This window comes from Phyllobates terribilis, unplaced genomic scaffold (genome assembly GCF_046119375.1).
Source record: "Phyllobates terribilis strain yellow unplaced genomic scaffold, ASM4611937v1 Scaffold_488__1_contigs__length_1352022, whole genome shotgun sequence".
NCBI classification, from domain to species: domain Eukaryota; kingdom Metazoa; phylum Chordata; class Amphibia; order Anura; family Dendrobatidae; genus Phyllobates; species Phyllobates terribilis.
In genome coordinates, this window is record NW_027363248.1 from 743,865 (window position 1) to 757,102 (window position 13,238).

A 13,238-nucleotide genomic window follows, 5' to 3' on the forward strand; every position below is an offset into this window, starting at 1 on the left:
CATATCCAAATGCTCAACTCTCGTCCTAAAAATAATTTCCTTCCCACGCTTTTCCAAAACACGCTTCATCTCATCTCTCGCTCCTCTGAGTTGATCACTAACATCAATTCCTTTCATACTCATTTTATGTAACCACTCAATCCTCATATTTAAATCTTTAAATCTGCCTCTTTCAATTGCTGCTTTTTTATAACCCCACCTCCTAAAAAAAATCTTAATTTCCACTTTCACCCAATCCCACCATACAGTCACATCCACAAAATTATTTTTCCTAGACCTCCACCATTCATACTTACTTTCGGAGTCTCTCATAACCCTAACATCCTCTAACAACCTAACATTTAGCTTCCATACCCCAACACCATGCACCATTTTTTTATCACCTTCAAACATACCCCACAAACATTCATGGTCTGTGAAAGAAAAAACATGCTGTTTAAAAAATTTACACACCAAACCTCTATTTGTATACAGCATGCGGTCAATCCTGGACACTATTCCTCCCATATCAGCTCTATATGTGGCCGGTGGTGGCTTACTCAAAAATTCCGCTGCATCTAAAAAAGAAAAATCAGATGTAATTTGATTAAGGACCTTACCCGTGACATCAATTTCCCCTTCAGAAACACAATTGAAATCACCAACTAATAATATTGGAATCCTTCCAGGCAAAAATAAACGTATTTTCTCTAATAGTGCTAACCTATCCCCTTTGTTAATTGGACAATACACGTTAACAATTTTCACCCTCCACCCTCTCCCCTTAACCACTGCCATTATACAACGACCTGGCTCCACCACCATATAATTTTCAAAACTTAAATCCCTATTCCCCAACAAAATCCCCACACCATCATTTTTGTTTGTCATTGAACCTGACCAAATGCTATACCCATATACCCAGTCCTTTTCAGGAGGTGACTCTTCAATTCCGCACTCTTGCAGACAGTAAATATTTGCTCCAAGATTTTTTAGTTCTTCCAGTATAGCCAATCTTCTAGGCTTAGATTTTATAAGCCTTACATTTATTGACAGTACACTACAGCCCACGTTGGAGCCCATTTTTTAACCATATTCGGTAAAAAAGAACATACCCCCCACCGAATAGTCAACCTTTCTCGTCTTGAAACTCGATTCCTGATGTTAAGCAGAGAATGCTGGCCCCCTCCTCCAAAAAAGACCTCCTAGGAGAGGCACTGTAGCTCTCGGGATAGCTCCTATCACTTAAGGGGCTGATGCTCCCAATACTGGCAGGTGAAAAATCTGGCCGGAACTTCTTTGCAGAAGACACATCAGAGTCCTCATCAGGGGGCCTCACCACAGCCCCGGTGAAGTCACCCTGGCCACCACCACCTTCATGAATTGCCTCTGAGCTTTCCAAAGCCAACACCGGCGTTGTGGAGAGTGAACCGCTCACTTCTCCCTCACCACTCACATCAAGCAGAATTGACATATCTGCAGGCTCTATCTCAACAGCGCTTCCACCAGCAGGATCGGGTGCTTGCTCCATCTCTTCCATGAAGTCCCTTACTGCCTCGATCGCCTCACCAATAGTGGCGGCAGTAGTAGGACGTGGGGACACGGCCTCTGCATATGACCTGGAACGATGGGGACAGTCCTTGAAAGCGTGTCCCTCCTCGCCACATGCATTACAAACCATGGAGTTAGTACACTCCATTGCCAGATGACCCTCTTTATTGCATTTCCCACAAAACTTCTCCACCGTGCAGTCCTCTTGGTAGTGTCCAAAGGATTTACACTTCCTGCAAAAACGCGGAGCACCAGGAAAATACATATACCCTCTATCCCTCCCGATGGCAAAACTGAGGGGAGGGTAGTGGATACCCCCAGGTCCCTGGGGGTCCTCCTGGAACCGTACAAAAAATTTGTGTTTGCCAGTCCACAAGCCCACCTCATTCCTCACCTTGTGTGAGTAGGACACATAGCTGCAATGACGGTTCAGGAATCTAGTAATGTCCTCCACATCCACAAGGGGGTTGTGCATAAACACAATAACTGGCACTTCCCCCTTAGTATACAATACCGTGAATGTAAGCCCATCAAGAGCCGGATGATCCAAGGCTTGCTGATCCTTTAGAGTCTTGAAAAGATTCTGGCAAGCTGCCATACGATCAAGGACTAAAACGTACCGGCCATTCTTTGGGAACTCCTGTAGGCAAATGATGTCTCCACGACCAACATTCAAAATCTTGAAGATGACGACTTCCACCAAGAACCGCAGGTTAAAGAAATTCCTCCTCGACTCCTCAATATCAATGCGAAAAGCATTTTTGACCCGAATATCATCGGTCCCGGCATAGCGAATCTTGACGCCCATTATCACCTCTCGTTTCCTCTGGACCCCCCCCAATAGCAGCAAGAAGCTTAAGCCACCTAAGTGGCGATGCTGCAAGGCCGAGGGGGAGACACTATAGGATCCTTCTGACCAGATACAAGATCTAAGCCAAAAGGCCGAGAAGCGATAACCAGAATTGGTTTCGGACTACGGTGCCACCCAAGGATCCTGAAAAGTCCATTTGTGGAGATGGCCACCTGGACTCCCGTTAAGAAGACATGCTGTCAACCTCTAGATCCCTCACATGCCTGCACTTTTCAGCTTGCTGCTGCTGCAATCCACGCGTTTTAGATCTGCATAACTCCACCTCTTTTAGCACAGCACCCTCACCCCCGGCTGTTCCCACCCGCCTCAACACCGTTGGAAGGGAGGAGAACCAATTAAGGCGGGGGGGGTGGAACGAGCAGCTGTCTACCCTTAGCAGGAGGGTTGCTGATTACTTACCTTTCCTGCTGCTGCTGCTGGCTGTCCAGCAGCAGACTGAAGGTGGCTGCTGCTGTGCGCAGGTATATAAAGGCTCAGAGCCTATTATGACACGCGCAGCCAGCGTTCCATTGCCACATTCCATCTACTGCAGGCGGGATACCTGGATGGCTGAATGTCACTGAGAAGCTCACAGAGACCGCCATAAGCAACAGTTTAAAAGAATGCCACAGACTAATCAACCAAACTTTTTGGGTTGGTTTCTCTTTTATAGTCTGCAGGCATTAAATGAAAGAAGTCAGTGTTCCAGCAGAGGGAGACAACGTTTCACAAAAGGCATTGTAGCAAACCAAAAAAGAAATTTTAAGCGCAGCAGAGTAACCAGCTCACATACCTGTTAGCTCAGGTGAGTTTAAAAGGCTGCTGTTGATAACAAGGGCATTTGCTAAATAGATGGTGTGTGTGCAACAATATACTGAAAGGTCAATTATATTGTGCAGCTTATCTCACCACCTGTAGTTATTTAGGTGAAAGCTCCAAAATGCTTGCCTAATATGTCTGTTTATCCAAAAGGAAGTGAAGAGGGAGAGCTAGAAAGATAGCATTGCGTTACATTACATGGCAATGCAATGCACAGTTGCTGAAGTTGAACCAAAATGAGCTTGTCATCTGGCTTCTGCAACTTTGAACATGAAAAATCCAATGAGGAGAAGAAAAGCAAAGCCAAAGAGTCCATCCCAAAATCCGACAAACAAGCAAAATGAACAAAAAACATTGAATTCAATACTTTCTGATTTTAGAAACTGCATTAAAGAAGGGGTGCACCGGTCCTGGAGATACTGCAATACCAGGTCAATGCGTGGAGTGGACAGAGCAAGCTCTTTTTCCATCTCCCTGTTCTAAAAATCCATTTAGTATATGGTCCCCAGATAGGGGACGTATCAGATATTAAACTGATAAGAACAGATTTTTTTTTAATTTGGCTATCCCCTCACAGGGATAAAACCAGTTTTATTTAAAAATTACACAGATGTACAGAAATAAAAGCAACATTTTACATCATTACAAATTTTTATACATTGTCTCGAAACATACGAGACTTAAAAACATAAATTATTCAAATAGGATAGAAATTTGCATATATTCAAATTAATAAAATGTTACAAAAATTCAAAATGTGTTCCATACATTGACATCCCATTTTAGGGAGATATTTGGATTATTTTTTTTATCTAATAAAAAATATACATACATTTCACTTAAACAAAAACTAAAAACATCATTTAAAGACAATTCATCATGATTAAAAATTAAAATATTTCGGGCTTTCCAGAGAGCTATTTTGGCGCAATTTATTGTCTTCCATGCCATAATTTTTTGGTCTTCTGTTGGGCATTCCATAAGTCCATAAAGTATTGTGGCGTAGTTAAAGTCTTTGAGGTCTGCCACTTTTTCCATCAGAGGGAGCAATTTTCTCCAGAACGCTTTTGCAAAAGGACAAGTCCATAGTAGATGTTTCACTGATTCCTCCTCTTGACATCCGCTTCTTGGGCAAATGGCAGACCTCACGAGTCCTCTTCTATGTTGGAATGCCCGGCACGGAAGACATTGGTGTGCGCAGCTCCAAGCCAAATCTTTCTGTATATTAAAAAGATATTTTGCATTAATGACTTTCCATATATTCAATATTTGTTCATCATCATAGCGCTCAATGTTACATAACTCTTCATTTTTACAAAGACTTTTAATTAATTTCTTACTATTTTGTAGATCTCACGCTTCTTTACCCCCTAAATTAAAATGAATCACTATTTTTTCTAAAATTAAATAATGCGTTGGCAGTTTAAAAGCATATGGAGATGATAAAACCGTTTCAAACCACCCAAACTTTCTCATAAAAAAACCAGTGTTATAACGCATAAAAAAGGACCAATAGTGATTTTTAAAAAGGGCATTAAAACAGAAGCAAAAAAATTTAATTAAAAGGAACCTACTAAAATCTGGAAAGTCTTTCCCACCTTTGAGCTTTGGTTTTGTTACAATTTCTCTTTTTAATTTCTCCATCTTAGAACTCCAGAAAAAAGTAAAACATGCTTTAGTGATCTTTTTTAAAATATTTACAGGGGGAGGGAAAACCAAACTCAAATACAATAAAAGAGGCAAAATGACCATTTTTATAATTAATACTTTACCCTCCATCGTTAATTTTCTCATATTCCACATACATATTTTCGTATTCACTTTCTGAGCTACCGCCTCCCAGTTATTTAGACCATTATTGGATTCACAGAAAGAAATACCTAAAATATTAATAGAGTCAGTTATTGGAATAAAAACATCGTGTAAAATCATCTCCCCAATATTTAAAATACTACTCTTATTAAAATTAACCTTAAAACCAGAAGCTGTACAAAAGGATTGGATCTGTTTGAGTGAGTTTTGTAGTGATGGTGCATCTCGGCAAAGGACCGCCACATCGTCCATGTAACCCACCACTTTTGCTTCTGTTCCTTTGCTTCCAGGTAGAGGGATACCACATATTTGTCTATCTCTACGGATTGCACATAAAAGTGGCTCAAGAGCACAAATAAAAAGTAGTGGGGACAGGGGGCACCCCTGCTTTACCCCTGAGTTTAAAAAAACATCTTGTGTCTTAAAACCATTTACTAAAATCTTACTTGTGCAGTCCTTATAAAACGCTTTAAGAGATAATAAAAACCTTTCTGGTATGCCCATTTTTTCTAAAACCTTAAAAAGATAAAAATGAGAAATCTGATCAAAAGCTTTTTCGAAGTCAATTGATAAAATTGCCATCTTCCCTTTTCTGTTTTTAATGTCTTCAATACAGTCTTTAACAAGGTTTAGATTGTCCCAGATACTGCGCTCAGGCACACGACATACTTGGTTTGAGTGGATTATTTTTCCTATAATTTTTTTAAGGCGGTTTGCACAAATTTTTGCCATTATTTTATAGTCACAGTTTAGTAGGGTTATAGGTCTCCAGTTTTTTAAGTCTGTCTTATCACCTTTCTTATATAATAATGAGACCTCCCCTTTTTTCCAGGATTTTAATAAAACCTTATCATTAAAAACTTCAGTAAAAACATAAAACAGATCCTCTTTTAAAATATCATAAAATTTTACATAAAACTCTATAGGAATACCGTCTGATCCAGGGACTTTTCCAATTTTAAAACTTTTTATGGTTTGTAAAATTTCTTCTTCTGTTATGTTTTGTGATAAAAACTCTTGGGAGGCGGTATCTAAAACAGATGTTATTTCTTCTAGGGAATTTTGCATTATATTTTCATCTATTGTTTTATCATTAAAAAGATTAAAATAGTAACCATGTACCTTTTCCAAAATTTTTCCCATATTTTTCTCTCCATCTATATCTTCAATTACTGTTTTTTTCTCTCTAATTTTTAAAAAAAAATATCTAGAACATTTTTCGTCTTCCTCCACGTGTTTTATTCTGGAGCGGAAAATGAGCTCTTTCCCTTTTTGTTCTAGTGATTTTGTTATTTCTTCTTTCAGTATTTTAATATCTTTTTCTACTTCTAGACCATTTTCTCTAAGTTTATATAAGGTCTGTAACCGGGTATTTAAATTATTATATAATTCTAGCTTTTCTTTTGCTTTATATATGCTTTTCTTAATAAAAAAATCTTTTATTTTTTTTTTCATTTTATCCCACCAGGCACTTATAGGGACATTTACATCTTTCTTCCTCCTGCAGTTTTTATAAAATTCAATAAAATCCGATAAAATCTTAGAATCATTTAAAAGGGATACATTCATTTTCCAAGTTTTTTTCCCACATTTTTTATTGGCATTAATTTTTACACTAAAAGATAAAAATTTATGATCTGAGAAGATATTATCGTGGGTTTCACATTTATCAGGTAAAATTTGTTCTGAAACAAATATAAAATCTATTCTTGAACTGCAATTTAAATTGCTCCAGGTAAAGCCGGCCTCTACTGAACTAGTCTTGTTGCATTCTTTATAAATATCAACAAGTCTAAAATCACTTAAAATATTACTTAACATACCGGAAGTTTTGTCATAGTTTCTACTTACGGCTGTAGAGCGCCGACTTTCACCCTTTAAAATACAATTAAAATCACCTGCCAAGATAAAAGGTTCAGAGGTATTAATAAATAATGGTAAAATCTCTAACATGTCAGCTCTTTCATTTTTATCTGGGGACCCATAAAAATTTAAAAATTGCCATTTTACACCATTAATAAAAGCTTTAACTAATAACATACGACCTGGTAAAATCTCTTGGATAAAATCAATTTGAACGTTTCCCTTAAAAAGTATAGCTATCCCTGCTGATCCGGTAACATTTGACCCGGACCACACTGATGGGCCACATTTCCAATCCTCTTTGTATTTTTTGTAGGATACTGTGTGCGGGATATTGCATTCCTGTAAAAAGAAGACGGAAGCCGTAAGACAAGTTAAAAAATTAAATAATGTTACTCTTCTGGTTTTTGATTTTAGACCCCTCACATTGAGGGAAATGCCCTTAAGTTCTGCCATTGGAGGAAAGTAAAAAAATTATATAAAACAGAAATCCGGAACTTACTTCCTATCCGCTGAACCGGCCAGACCACTTACGCTCGAGCTACTTCCCTCGTCCGAATTTATCGTAAGTAAGGACTCCATGGAGGAGGAACTTGACTCACCAAGACAATGACCCAACGCTACATGTGAGTAGCTTGGGAGACAACTAAGAGGAACAGCACCCTGGGTCTCCATGGGCTGGCCATTCAGATCCTTATCAGGTGGGTCCCCAGGTGGCTCCCCTGCACCCAGGGGAGGCCGACACACAGGGGAAGGTTGTGTACAAGGCAATGTACCCGAGCTCATGGAGCTGGCAAGGCCCGGCTCCCCACCGGGGTCAGCAGGGTCCGGGACCTTTGGGGGACCAACGTCCACCTCCCCACCAGGAGATGTGTCCATCTGATCCCCATCAGCCGCTCCATTCGAACCATCTTTCTTCCCTCTTTTCTTTTTATGGGGACCCACCATAGTCCAGTTAGCCTCAGACTCAGGCCCAGGAAACCCAGTTTTTGCCTCGGGCTCGGTGTCAACCTTCTGCCGGTCTCTTTTGGTTTTACCGATCATGCCCTTTTGTTCCTTTTCCGCCTTTCTTTTAGCCTCCCTGTTGTCTTGGTGCCAACTTTTCCTCACTGCTTGGGAGTTACCCTTCATTACCTCTGAGCTTTCCTCATCACTCGAATCGCCCTCTTTGCTCGCTGAGGCTCCACGTTGTTGTTCCTCCTCCTGAGGGGTGGTCTGACCTGTTGGTTCATTTTCGGATGTCCTGGCCTTTTCCTTCCGTCTCTGTTCGGCCTCCCAGAACCTATGTGGGCATGAAAAATAAAAATGACCAGGTTTTTGGCAGAAATTACATTTTTTATCATGAGGACATTCTTTGGTGTCATGTTCTGTACTAGCACAATTTCTACAGGTTGCCTCACAGTCATCCTTAAAATGGCCATATTTTCCACAGTTTCTACAAAAGGGTGGCATACCAGAAAAAAAGAAGTCTCCATTTGAGGAACCTATTTTAAAACGTGCAGGAGGGAGTTTCACACTGCCTGGGAAATTAGGGTCTCTTTCACATGTTACTAGAAATTTCCATTTGGACGTCCATATGTGAAACTCATTAAGTACTTTCCCTATACATTTTACACTTTTAAAGTACATTGAAAGAAAACATGTTAGTTCCACTGAAGTAACGAAAGGAGAAAATACTTTAAGGATTACCATTTTTACCTCATCCAGGACGTGCTCGATAACTTGTATTCCTTTTAGAATAGGATTGTTTTTTGCCTTTCTGGCTCTTACCAGGACATCCTGAAAAATGCCTTCCCCGGTGAAGGTGATGTCATAATCGCCACGCCTCGGATAATCCTGGATAGAGAGAATCTCGTTCTTCTGCACATGAAAGAGCCCTTCAAGCACGTCCTGGACTACGTACCGCAATTTCCTTTCATCACTTCCGCCCTCTGTGAAATGAATACGGATAGTGTTTTTAAGCCTCGCATAGTGAGGCACGAGGTTGGGGTCAACCTCCATGGTAACGCAACAAGAAAAAGCAAATCGCAAACTGCTTGCAATCTGCGCCTTTCAGAGTTCTGTAAACAGAAACACCTGAGAGGCTGGGGGGGATCGCAACCCGTTACCCTGGGACTAAGCCCTTTCCCAATAGCAGCAGGCAGGGGAGCCCACCGAAGTGGGTCACCCTGCAAGGCCGAGGAGAGGGGTACCCGAGTACCTTCTGGACCACAGTCGCCTGTACAAGACACTTGACCGCAGCCAAAAGGCCGAGAAGCGATAACCAGAATTGGTTTCGAACTACGGAGCCACCCAAGGATCCTGAAGAGTCCATTTGTGGAGATGAGCTCCTGAACTCCCGTTAAGAAGACATGTTGTCAACCTCTAGATCCCTTACATGCCTGCACTTTTCGGCTTGCTGCTGCTGCAATCCACGCGTTTTAGATCTGCATAACTCCACCTCTTTAAACACAGCACCCTCACCCCCTGCTGTTCCCACCCGCCTCAACACCGTTGGAAGGGAGGAGAACCAATTAAGGCGGGGGGTGGGGTGGAACGAGCAGCTGTCTACCCTTAGCAGGAGGGCTGCTGATTACTTACCTCTCCTGCTGCTGCTGGCTGTCCAGCAGCAGACTGAAGGTGGCTGCTGCTGTGCGCAGGTATATAAAGGCTCAGAGCCTATTATGACACGCGCAGCCAGCGTTCCATTGCCACATTCCATCTACTGCAGGCAGGATACCTGGCTGGCTGAATGTCGCTGAGAAGCTCACAGAGACCGCCATAAGCAACAGTTTAACAGAATGCCACAGACTAATCAACCAAACTTTTTGGGTTGGGTTCTCTTTTATAGTCTGCAGGCATTAATTGAAAGAAGTCAGTGTTCCAGCAGAGGGAGACAACGTTTCAGAAAAGGCATTGTAGCAAACCAAAAAAGAAATTTTAAGCGCAGCAGAGTAACCAGCGCACATACCTGTTAGCTCAGGTGAGTTTAAAAGGCTGCTGTTGATAACAAGGGCATTTGCTAAATAGATGGTGTGTGTGCAACAATATACTGAAAGGTCAATTATATTGTGCAGCTTTTCTCACCACCTGTAGTTATTTAGGTGAAAGCTCCAAAATGCTTGCCTAATATGTCTGTTTATCCAAAAGGAAGTAAAGAGGGAGAGCTAGAAAGATAGCATTGCGTTACATTACATGGCAATGCAATGCACAGTTGCTGAAGTTGAACCAAAATGAGCTTGTCATCTGGCTTCTGCAACTTTGAACATGAAAAATCCAATGAGGAGAAGAAAAGCAAAGCCAAAGAGTCCATCCCAAAATCCGACAAACAAGCAAAATGAACAAAAAACATTGAATTCAATACTTTCTGATTTTAGAAACTGCATTAAAGAAGGGGTGCACCGGTCCTGGAGATACTGCAATACCAGGTCAATGCGTGGAGTAGACAGAGCAAGCTCTTTTTCCATCTCCCTGTTCTAAAAATCCATTTAATATATGGTCCCCAGATAGGGGACGTATCAGATATTAAACTGATAAGAACAGATCAGGTTTCAACATATTTTATTAAGTGCGTAAAAGATGGTTTACAATCAAAAACAACAACACAAACAGTACATTATTAAAACACAGAATTCCACCCATAAAAACCCCATATACGATTGGCATCCCTTCTCCCAATACATTTGACATCCCTCAAGTAATAAATATACATCTGGCTAAAAGCAATTTTAAGACAATCCTTCACAGAAATAGCATCACGTTTAAAAAGTAAAATATTGCGTGCCTTCCAAAGGGCGTCTTTAAAACAGTTTATCATACACCAACATATACAATACTGTTGAGGGGTCGGACATTTAAAAAGGCCATATAAAACATATTCATGGTTAAAATCTCTTAAACCGCAAGTCCATTTTAAAAGAATCCCAACTTTGTGCCAAAGTTCCTGTGCAAATGGGCAATTCCACATAAGGTGCAAGGTGGTTTCGTCATAAACACATGAGTCTCTGGGGCATTTTGCTCTGGCCACCAGGCCTCTCCTGTGTTGAAACTCTCTGGTGGGGAGGCACTGGTGGACCACCATCCATGCGATGTCCTTATGTCCATTTGCTAAGAATTTCCCAAAGACATTCTTCCAAACTTGCTTCGATCTCTCTTCTGAGAAATTTACTATGGGGGTCACATCTTCATTCCTCCTCAGAAAAGATAAAAGCTTCTTGCGGTCTTTAAAAATGTCCATATTAAAATCTCCAAGGCTATAAAATCGAACAGTCTTTTCTAAGATTGCTTGGTGTTTGGGGGGGCATAGTAAAACAGGGGAATTCAACGACAACTTAAACCATCTTTTAAAAATCATCCCACAAGTATATTTTAAAAAATAACTTAGCGCACTATTACCATTAAAATGTTTGAAACAAAAGCAGAAATAATTTAAATACAAATAAATATGTAAGTCGGGGACATCCCTTCCGCCGTTCATTTTATTCTTCCTCATTATTTCTCGCCTTAATTTTTCCATTTTGGAGTTCCATAAAAACATAAAGATCATCCTAGTCATTTTTTTAATTAAAACATCAGAGGGGGGGTACACCATAGCTATATACAGTATGAGGGGTAACAACACTGATTTTATAATTAAAATTTTCCCCTCCATTGTTAGGGACCTCAAACCCCAAAATGATATTTTCTTTGACATTTTTTCTATGACATTCTCCCAGCTTTGAGTTCCCACATTCTCCTCGTTAAAAGCAACTCCAAGAATTTTTACATTGTCTCGTTTTATAGTGAGCTGCGGGAGTTGGGCGGTGTCCCAGGATCCCAAAGTCAGACATTCAGATTTATTTAAATTAAGTTTAAAACCGGATGCCTGGGGAAAAAAATCAATGCGCAACACCGCCCTCCGGAGGGAAGCAGGGTCCACGCACACAACCGTCACGTCATCCATGTAGCCAAAGACTCTCACATCACTGCCACCTCCGCCTGGAACAGGAACCCCTCTAATCACTTTGTCTTTCCTTATTGCGCTCAGCAGGGGCTCCATGGCGCAGATGAACAGGATGGGCGACAAGGGGCATCCCTGCTTCACTCCGGACTCAAGGGGAACTCCATCTGTTAAAAAGCCATTAAGAGAAATTTGACTAAAACAATTTTTATATAAAATCTTAATACAATTTAAAAGCATATTAGGGATACCCATTCTTTTTAAAACTCTAAAAAGAAATCTATGAGAGACTCTATCGAAAGCTTTTTCAAAATCTAGGGCTAAAAGAGCTACATTTTGACCCCGGTCTCTGGAATACCAAATTACATCCCTTAATACGTTTAAAACCTCTGAAATACTTCTGCCTGGTACACTACAAACCTGCTCAGGCTGGATTAGTTTGGCAATGACACTCCTGAGCCGGTCTGCAACCACCTTAGCAAGTACCTTGTAATCAACATTTAGGAGAGTTATGGGTCTCCAATTCGCTAGAGCACTGCGGTCACCTTTTTTATATATCAAAGACACCACTCCTCTCCTCCACGAAAATGGCAACTGTTCACAAATAAAAACTTCTTTAAAAAGCATAAAAAGGTCCTCTTTTAAAATGTCCCAAAAAGTAAGGTAAAATTCTACAGGTAGTCCGTCACACCCAGGTGCTTTACCCTTAGAGAAACTTTTAAAAACATAAAATAATTCCTCTAAAACAATATCGCGTTCTAAAAACTCCTGGTCTGTAAAATTTAACTTAAAATCGAGATCATTAAGAGCATCAGATAAAAAGGACTCATCTATACACTTTTTACTAAAAAGATGCTTATAAAAGTTAAAAGTAACATTCAACATTCCCTGCATAGATGTTTCACCCTCTAGATTTGTGATCACTTCTCTTTTATCCATGACTTTTTTGAAGAAGAAGCGAGAGCACTTCTCCCCCTCCTCCAAGTGCTGCACTCTAGAGTTAAAAATAATCTCTTTCCCCTTTGTGTCTATGCAGTTCTGAATTTCAGTTTTTAGGCCAGCAATATCATCTCCCACCTCCACCCCTAGCTCTTTGAATTTAAAAAGTGTTTGTAGTTTGGTGTTAAGGTCACTAAAACATCTTTTTTTCTCTCTAGCTTTACGTCTCCCTGCTTTTATAAAAAACATTCTGACTTTTTTTTTCAAATTTTCCCACCAGGTTACCATAGGGGCATCAGAAGGTTTTTGTCGCCGCCAGGCTTGATAGGCTTTACCAAAGTCTTGTCGAATCAGAGGGTCCTCCAGCAGGTAAGTACTTAGACGCCAGAGGCCCCTGTTGACCCTCTGTTCATCCCGGTATTCTAGATGCACCTCCAAGCCATTATGGTCAGAAAATATATTTGATGTTAAAACACATTTTACAGGGTTAAAATCATCTGATAGGAA

At 40.6% G+C, this 13,238-nt stretch overlaps 2 non-coding genes across 2 annotated transcripts; both read right to left on the minus strand.

The window, feature by feature from the left end:
* Positions 1–3,593: 3,593 nt before the first annotated feature.
* Positions 3,594–3,780, minus strand: LOC141229986 (U2 spliceosomal RNA). Its single transcript, XR_012296596.1, has one exon. It is a non-coding gene; the product is annotated as a U2 spliceosomal RNA (small nuclear RNA).
* A 6,464-nt stretch (positions 3,781–10,244) lies between these two features.
* LOC141229968 (U2 spliceosomal RNA) lies at positions 10,245–10,434 on the minus strand. Its single transcript, XR_012296581.1, has one exon. It is a non-coding gene; the product is annotated as a U2 spliceosomal RNA (small nuclear RNA).
* Between the last annotated feature and the right edge of the window lie 2,804 nt (positions 10,435–13,238).